We start from the raw sequence: 9,793 nt of genomic DNA, 5'->3' as shown, positions 1-9,793 counted from the left end.
CTGTCACATTACAGACTCTCTAGTTTGGTAGCCCTCAATATACACACCTGAAGAGGCTCTTCACTTGATGATACAGTAGACCATCTGGAAAAGAAACAGAAAAGCTGGACCCCTACACTTTCATTTCATTGAATGATGATGGCCTGTCTTGAGAAACAGTCTCAGTTTACACTAAAAGGCAAGAGACTTCCTCCAATCTCAGATGACTGCTGCAAGAAATTTCTTACAGCATCACACATGATCAGAGAAAGAACTTCAAAAGGAAAATAATGGATGGTAATGTTTGAAAACACTCACCTTCAGGAAAATCTACAAGTCACTTCCCAGGAAACTGCAAGATGGCACCAAAGCATGTGAAAATCGAAGGAACAAATAAAACCACTTGATCACTTCAATGTAAGATTGAAATGAGCTGCGCAGGATAAAGACAGCCAGATATACCATCTCCGTATGAAACCGTGCTGAAGATCATAAACTTGCCTGATCATCTAGAGAAGCTTACATGGATGATGGTATCTTGGAAATTAGACAATAATAGGGAATCAGAAAATAGAAATTCCCTTTGTCTATCAATTGGCAGTTGATCTGAGGAAACTCATTGATATGGTGAATGTAAATTATTTCCTCTACAAGGCTGGAAACAGAAAAACACAAAATTTTCAAGGAAGTATGTGAACAAATGCACAAGATTGTAGTGATCACAGGGCAAATCAAAGTCTCCAGAATGAGCAGTTATCACTGCAGTCTGCAAATTCAAAGCCGGAAAACGAGATTGAGGGGATTCAGATGAAACTTCAAAGGTTTCCTGAGGTCCTTCAAAGACACGTGATGCTACTTGAGAGAAACTCAATTGAGGAAGGAATCTTACTGCTTAGAAATAGAAAAGAGGCTTCATGAAGTGTATAGAAACACGAACTTCTCATATCAGGAGAGCAACTTCTACAAGAAGATAGCCCAAGACATGGACAAAGAATTGGAGAGAGCCACTACCTTTTCTATTAAAACCAAACTAAATACTATGAGAAGAAAGTTCATGAAACGTAGCTGGGAACTGGCTACTGAGCTCAGTGAGCTAAGAAAGGAAAAATGATTACAACAGGGCAAACACTGGGCAAAGTAGAGTGGGAGCTCCATTTATTCCCAGGTGGCCCTTTTGCTCCTCAGGTGCCAACTGCATCCTTCAGGGACCTAAACGTTTTAATATCTTTCATAGCCACTGACATATGCCCATCCAAATCTACAGAGACAACCAGCCTGCATTTCACACTTTAAAAGTAATTTTGATTATTTCATTTTAGTTCAACTGCTGTCATTTACTGACACTATAATTGGTGGTGTTGCTGAACTTGATATGACTATAATTTTAAAGAATAGTATTTGTAAACATATGTCTAGGATAGTCCTTCTGAATAACATTCATTGGACTAACTAGAATTATGTACTGTCTTAACTATACAGCATATGGTTGAAAAAGTTCTAGCAGTTGTTTTGTTTATGGTAGTCTAGTCTCAGGACTGCTTTTAAGGAAAACAGCAAGAAGACAAAAAAACAAAACCCTCAGAAACCATTAATCTAACTAAAATTTCTAAATATGCCTTTAATATGCCTTGTTCTTTCAATCAGTGTGTCCTGAGGATCCATTATGGGCCCAGGCACAAAGCCAAGTGGGGGGATTACATCGGTGGTCAAGGCAGAAGATGACCTACCTCTAAGGGATTTTAAATTATTTCAACTCTGATTAATTCAAAACTAAACAAAGCCCACCAAGAAATCTAGTCACTTGCACAATGAAGAAATCCGAGCTTTGCAGAGATGGTGCCACATGCCCAGAGCAGGGAAGTGACAGTTAGGAAACCCAGCCAGGCTGACGATTGCCTTGTCAAGTCAATCTGTCCCCAAGAGCAGGCCCCCTTCCTGGCAAAAAAAAAACAAAAAAAAAAAAAAAAAAAAAAACTGAACATTTTTTAATGTCAGTGAACACAAATTCAGGTATAAACATTCCTTCTTTGCCTATCCTGTACATTCTCCTACAAATCTACCACGATGCTGTTCATCACCACCCCTAGCCACACAACAAACACCCTTCAACTTTGACATCTCCACAACAGAAATACATAGCCTAATCCAACCCAGGACCCTTGATTTTGTGGCATCATGGGATTGATTGCAGCAATTTGAAATGAACAGGGACTTTTCACTTGTTACAGCTGTGTGAGCAACCCCGAGGTGGGGGAGTAACAGAAGGGGCTCTTGCACTGTCGCAATGTCTCAGCATCCTAGACCCTCAGTGACCAAACTGACACCTGCTTAACAAGACTATCAGCTTCCTCCTCCCATCCCCATGTCCTGCCTGAGTTGAGCCCCAGCAAAAGTTATATGCAAGCTCCCCAGTCCCCACTCTTGCTTGATCAACTGCAATGACTATAACACTATAAAAGCACAGGCCCCGGACCACGGTAAACTTTTGCTCCCCACCAGCCTGGTGGAAACCACACTCCTGAGATGTTTCCCTGTATGGTCCTGCAGGGCAACCACTCCTCCTTGTTCCAGGATCCGTGAGGACTAATAAACTTTTCTTCCATAAAATCTCTAGTGTTGCTCATCCTTGTTGCACCTGACTATCTAGAAAACAAGCTTTACAATGCACATGTGTTTAGAAACACTGAAATTATAACACAACTTTGGGACCTAGCTATGTAGAATATAGAGTTCATTGAAGTGGTTCTCGAGTAGCCAAGGACACAAGGACAAAATTATACCTCCTTTTCTCCATTCTTTCCACTTATGAAAAGCGAGAAGTCTGTGCCAAAACTGAGGAGATCTGGTCAAGGACCACAGGATGCCCAGGCTCCCTCCCCTGGGTGCTTGCAATTGCTCTAGGGAAGGGAGGATGAGCATCTTAGATGTCTTTGAAGGTGCCCTTGCATTTAAAAAATTGGGCAAATCTGTTTCACAAATACCTAAGTTGTCACTCATTGGGATGACCACAGACAGCACTGGGACATCTGCCCCTGACCCCAGGACCTCGTGAGAGAGGCCACTATTCTCTGGGCCTTAGCAGAGAGAACAAGTCAATCCTGACCTCACCTTGACTACCAGGTGGGCATTTGGCCACCTGGCTGCATTGAGTTTCCCATCCTTGGCCACAACTCAGCCGCAGCTATGTCGTCAGTCTATATACCTGAGCCCACCAGAAACGTCAACCCCATTCAGAGGCGCCCCATCCCCAACTGGTCCCACAGACCCATCCGCAGAGGTTGGCCACATTCACAGTTGTGTCAGCATCCAGAGTCACATCCTCAACTGATGTTGACTCCCTGCTGGGAGCTGTATTCTCTTTAGTCTTTGGCGTTTGGTCCTGCTGGCAGATGCACCCCTCCTGGACAACCTGTCACTCCTCCAGCATCTTGTTGATGCTTATGTCGACCCCAAGGGGATTATGAATACTCTGAAAGCCATCCTGAGCTTTGTTGCCAAGCAATGGGTCTGTCGGAGTTCACAAGTTCAGGGATCGGGGCCTCTCCAGGGCTGGATCCTCAGGTAGGGTCTCCTTGGAGGGCATCAGCAAGGCCTTCAGGTTGAAGGACCCTGGGCATGGAGTACCTGGCAGGCAAGGGCCACTGGCTTCCTGCAGAACAAAGGAGACAACACAGTGAGAGGCTGCCAGGGAGGGTTCAGAAGAGGAGCTGTGTTTTTCGGCAACCCAGGTCCCCGAGAGCAGAGGTGGAGCTTAACCCATTTGTGACAGGGACCAGGACATGGCTGGAATCACCTCTGTGCAGCACCTCTATGCACCCCATAATCTTCTCTCCCTCTTCTTCCTTAAAGATGTCATGGGTTCCAAGACCGGTCACTCCACCCACTTCTAAATGACCCTGCTGACAAGATGGTCTAGTGGGAGTGGGAACGGGTAAGGGTAAATGGAGACCGGCTTTTTTCTGCATCCCAAGTCACAAGCAGCCACTGAAGCTTTAGCCCAGGTGTTTTATGTGGTGCGGTCAACTCACTGGGGCTCATATTCCCAGGGGCTGATGGTTTCTGATGTTCTGCAGATAAAGGGAAACCACAATAATGATGTTTGTAGATGTTTTTCAGACTTCACAGCCCATTTGTGAGCTCTTTTCACAAAGCAAAGTCCTTCTTTACTGATATGTGTGCACTTTCTCTCCTCCTAGCAGAAAGGAAGTCCAAGGAGTTATCACCCTTTCTTTGGAGGTCAATCTATGCTCTACCAATGCTATGCATGCTCAGAGCTACTCATCATGGCAGGTGAGTAAAGGACTGTGTGGCTGGGTGGCTGGCAGGCTTATGGCCCTCCAAGTGAAAGCTTAGAGCACTGCTCTGATTGCTTGTCTCACTGCTGTAAGCATTTATTGGGGGCTCAAGAATGGTACTAAAACTCAATAATGTTTTATGGGAATGAAAGGAAAAATTAAATGAGAGCAACTTAGTCACTGCACCCTTGTGTATGTATGAGAGAGAAACAGACAGGGCACAGAAGTGGGTTACGGTGGGGCCACAGGTCACAGAGACTTCAGTGAGTGTATCGGCATCTGCTTGGAATGCACAAAACTTGAAGTGGTGGATGGAGATTTACGTGACAAGGAGAAAAGAGTAAAACATAACAACCTTTACAGAGTACAGGAAGTGAGTCCTATGGGCTGTTTTCTGTATGATCTTTCAACTTTTAAGTTTGTAATTTTTCAGAATGAAATGTTGGAGGAATAACTGTGTTAGGGAAATAGATGGGAATAATTCGTGTGTGTGTCTGTACCTGCGATGCTGATGGTTTAAATATGAGGCATCTCGTGTGATGCACAGGCCCCAGAGAAGGGACAAAAGAAAGGTGTTGCAGCTGGGACCCTGGCCTGGGTGATGGTTATGGGAGGATAGAGAAGCAGGTGAGAGTAGAGGCATGGGGAGAGAAGAGCAGACACAACTTCCTCAGGCCAGAAAGGGATCACAGATGCCTCCAGGTCTCCTAGGTGCTCCCATCTGGAGAGACCTCTGTGGCAAGGCTGAGGCCACATGCCTTGACCACCCATTCCCTTCTGGCACTCAGGACCACACAGAGCTTTTCTGGCCACATATATTAACTCTTCTTAATCATGAAACCATGTACTTCTCCATTTATTGGGGACCTCACTAATATCCCTTAATATAGTTTTCCCATTTTGTTCCTTACAGATCTTGCATGCCTTTTGTTACATTAATCTGCAAATATTTGCTATATTATGATAGCGTTTAAATTTTCTGGTTTGTGCCATTAGAATATTGAAATACACGATTTTGCACATTATCCCTACCTTATAACGTAATACTTTTCCTGTAGATTCTTTTTTGTTTTCTATGTAAACTAACATATAATACACAAGTAATTTTACTTCTTCTTTCACAAATCTTACGTCTTTAATTTTTTTTCTTTTTTTAAAACATTTTCAGGATTAAAAATCCATTCTCTGAGAAAGGCTCTGATGGTTAGGGTCATGTTTCAACTTGACCATGTGATGGTGCTCAGGTGTCTGATCAAGCAAGCACTGGCCTAACCATTATGGCAAAGACATCTGTGGCTGGTTAATAAACCAGAAGGCTGGTTTATTAAATCATAAGCCAACTGATCTTATCTGCAGCTGATTACATTAACAAAGGGAGTGTCTTCCACAATGAAAGAATTCAATAAGCTGGATTTAATCCAATCAGTTGAAGCCTTTTAAGGGAGAAGAGAGAGAACATTCATTTCTTCTTCAGCCAGCCAGTATCTCCTGGGGAGTTCACTGAACACCTTCACCCAAGTTGCCACCTTGCTGCCTGCCCTACAGAATTTGGACTTGTGCATCCTGCCCTACAGAATTTGGATCCGTGCATCCCCACAGTTGCATGAGACACTTTTATAAAATCTCTATTTATAGATATCTCCTGTTGATTCTGTTTCCCTAGAGAACCCTAACTAATACAAAGGCTTTACTGACAACTTTCCATATAGTCAAAAAGTAAAATAGTGCACTAGAAAATAAGTGCACTAGAAAATAACAGGAGTGCCTTCTCATGGCTGTTAAAAAAAAAAAAAAAAACCCAAAACCTATCAACTTAGTTTTCATTGTTGAAAGGACTTCTGGTCCCCCACCCAATGAACCAAAATAACCCAGCAGGGAATTCAAACCTAGGGTGTACAATAGGGACAGCATCAGATTTAATACAACTGTTTTGTGAAACAAAAAACATGGAGTAAGAAAAGACAGGTGTGAATGAGGCAGATTGTCCTATGATGACAGTCACCATGTACTCCTTTTTTAGCTTGCCCAGGGTCCTCAGTGCTGACTAGAGATACTGCTGTGAGAAGGTGTGGGGTGGGAAGGCATAGAACATGCCCATGCTGTCTCTGCCCTTGGACCCACCCACTGGCAGGCTGATCACCCCTGTGGCCTGCTTATGTTTCAAGCAGGTGAGTAGGTTCCTGAGAAGCTGCCTCTGTAGGCCTGGCTCCATCACAGGCATCCACTCACTGCCAGGCCCACTGGGGGTCACCTGGGTGGCTAGGAACAATGTGTGGCTGTTCGGGCTACCCTGCTTGATGAGTTGGGTGACCCCATCGAGCTTGGGCTGGTCCAGTCAAATGCACTGGGCAATCTTCAGCTGGTCAACTTACTCCCCGAGGTGTGGTCTTTGAGAAGACCACTGATAACCTCCTAGTCCCCTTTTAGCGTGTGCACAGATGTCAGGAAGCAGCTGTCTTTTAACACAAGAAGCCCATTCCAACACAGCTGTAGTGTCTGGGCTTACTCTGAAAGATTCTTGAACTTTTTGATCTCATGTTTTGGTTCTCTGAACAGCTTGGGATCAGCCTCAGTGGTCTGATGATTGCACTCACCATCTCTTGTCTTCTTCCAATGGGAAGAGTCTGGAGCTTCGTGGTGGTGGTGGTGGCTCTGGTCCTCAGCCCCATGTCTGCCACTGCTGAGGGAATTGCTGCTGGATTCCTTGATCCCTTCACTGGAGTGGTTTCCCTTGCAACTGCTCAGCCACGCTCCAGCTGCTGTCTGCTACTCCTGGTCTTGCTACATTTCTCACAGGGGGAGTGGGCTGTCCATCCATGGTCACTAGAAAGGCTCCTCTGCTTCTGCCTGTCTTCCCAGGAAGGCTTGGGCACTGCAACATCCCCATCTTTCTCCCAGTGCTCCCCACTCCAGCTGCGCACTGAGGAGCTGTAGCCCTCTAGGTTGTTCCAGCAGTCATAGCTTTTACTGAGGCCGGTCCAATCACCTTCCAAAAAGGTCTAGTCCCTGTCTGAGTATAGGAAGTGCGAGGGTGGGTTCTATACTGCACCCTCAGGTCAGCATCCAGGTTTCAGTGCTGTCTGGGAGATGCTTATAATGTACAGGGAGGGGTGAGGTTTGGTAATGCTGAGGATACCGAGTGTCCTTTGCTTTGGCAAAATCCACCTGGAGACTGCAGTCTGGACCACCCAGGGGAGAGCCCCTCATTTTAACACAGGTGGCCTGAGCTGTGTCCAAGCTCTCATACTGGATATAGGCAAAGCTGTCTCCTTTGATATAACCGATGCGCTGAATGCTCCCAAAGCAAACTCCTGGGCCAGGACTCCAGTGAGTTGTTAAGTCCCAGGCCACCCACCCACAGATGAGTGGTGGGGTTGGCCTTGCCATAGCCTACCCTAATGTGGTTGCAGCCAATCACCCTACCCAACAAGGCCACCTTAGCCCTGTGGGTCAAGCCCAGGTTCTGGAACTTGAGGACGGCGTAAGCACTGCCCTGGCCATGGGCAGGCCTCTTGATGACCACCTTCTCGATGATACCATATTTCTCAAAAGCCCATCACAACTCCACCTTGGATGCACTGTGGTCCATGTTCCCAATGAAATGGTTGCACATGGCCCGTTGGTCATCCTCTGACATCAGGTCCTCCTCGCACAGGGCTACGTAGCCACAAGGATGCCCGCGGGAGTCATCCAGTCCCCAACGGTCCCGGGCCTGCTCCAGGGAGAGTTCCATGGTGGTGGTGGCAGCAGAATACACGGGAAAAGCTGCAGTGGCCTGGTGGACACAGGGTTCCCAAAGTGGTGGAGTAGCTACCAGGGACAATGAGTGTTGGCTCTACTGGTAGCCGCTCTGCAGAGGCAGTTGCTGACCAAGTGGGTCGGTGTGGGTGGCTGAGGGGGCATCTGGAGGTGGTGGCACTGCTGCTGCTGCTACTTCACTGGCTGCTCCTCCTGCTTTCACGGTAGCCACCAGCAGATACATGGTCTTCGCCTTCAGCAGAGGATTGAACAGCAATAGCCAGGGCGGGCTGGCGGGCCTGGTGGGCCTGGCAGTCAGGCCGGTGGCCGGTGCCAGAAGCTCGGGTAGGCCACAAGGCCCAACTCCCAAGTCTGACAGGCAGAGGCTGATGTCCCCAAAGCGCCTGAACAGAAGGAAGAGCTGGTCCTCGAGGTGCCCAAGGCAGAGCAGGGTTCAGGCTGCCTAGGAGCAGAGACTTGTACTCGGGCACCGCCACCGAAGAGCCATGGATGAGCGTTTGGCCCTCGGTGGCGGAGTAGGCGGAAGCAGCGGCGACACGTGGGGCCATGCGCCTGAGGCGCCTGGTTCCCCGGAGGCCTTGCTGCCATGTCCCCGTGGCGGCGCCGGAGCCCAAGGAGCGGACACTGCTCCACGGGGATTCGTGGTCCCCGGGCTGGGGCTGCCGCGATGCCCACCCCACCGCCTCCACTGCCGCGGGGCTGATCGCGAACCCGCGCTGGACCCAGGATGGGCGCCGCCTGCCTCCGCCTCCCGCTGGGCTCCCGCGGCCGCTGCCCTATGGTGGGGAGCTGCTCCCAAGGGGCTCGAGTCTCGCGCACTCGGCCGCTTCCTGGTGCGGCGGGCGGGCGGCCCTGCAGCCCCTCATGGCGGGGACCCCAGCGCCATCCTGGACAAAACGCCTTTCCACATTTTCTTTTTCTAGTCCTCTTTGCTCTGCCCAAGAACTGTAATATAACGTTATATGGATGTCTTCTTGAGCATTCTGTTCTTACTCTTGTCCCTGGTTTTAAAGAGAATATGTTCAAAGTTCTAGGATGATGCTTCCTACAGGTATTTTTTAAGTGAAACACTCTTATCGGTTTAAGGTAATAATCTTTGTTTCCTAATTTACTGAGGTTTTTTAAAAAATGCAAATGTGATCAATTTTATCAAAATTTTTCTTGAATCCATTTTTGAGATAAACATATAGGATTTTTTTTTCCTGTTTTAATCTTTTAATAGTAATTATGACAAGTCTGGATTTTCTGCTATTAAATTATTTCTGCAGATAGGAGATAAATAAAATGAGTGGAGGTATACTATTTTTTATACACTAAGAGATTTGTTTAATAATATTTTGTTAGCTATTGCAAGTTTTAGATTTGTAAGATTTTGTTATATTTATGAATTTTTGTCATTTTTATTATTTTTTGCTTCCACATTCACAAATGAAATGGGGCTGTCATTTTCCTCATTTCTAAAATTATGCAACATCGTTTTCAGGCCTATGGGAGCAGCTGGGGATGCCCTCAAGGCCTGGAACCTTCCACCCCATGCACGGGTGAGCCAAGCTTCCGCTTGGACCCGGGCCCCGCCCTCCCCCACCACGCCCGTGCTGCCCTCAGGCCCCTCTGGGACCCCCGGCCCGCACTGACCCCAAGGTCCCTTCAGGCCTCAGCTCCTCCCCGGCCTTCGGGGGCCTCAGCTCCGCCTCCTCACCTGGCGTCCCGTCACCTCCTCAGGAAGGTCTGCAGCTGGCTGCGCAGGCAGTGCGGCCCGG

The 9,793-nt window shown here is 47.4% G+C and overlaps 1 pseudogene; it reads right to left on the bottom strand.

Moving 5' to 3' along the window:
* Window positions 1-3,496: 3,496 nt before the first annotated feature.
* LOC119544533 lies at window positions 3,497-9,507 on the bottom strand (annotated as a pseudogene).
* Between the last annotated feature and the right edge of the window lie 286 nt (window positions 9,508-9,793).

This window comes from Choloepus didactylus, chromosome 9, assembly GCF_015220235.1.
Source record: "Choloepus didactylus isolate mChoDid1 chromosome 9, mChoDid1.pri, whole genome shotgun sequence".
Classification (NCBI taxonomy): Eukaryota; Metazoa; Chordata; class Mammalia; order Pilosa; family Megalonychidae; genus Choloepus; species Choloepus didactylus.
The sequence above is the reverse complement of the archived record's forward strand: the minus strand, read 5'-3'. Positions and strand labels throughout refer to the sequence as shown.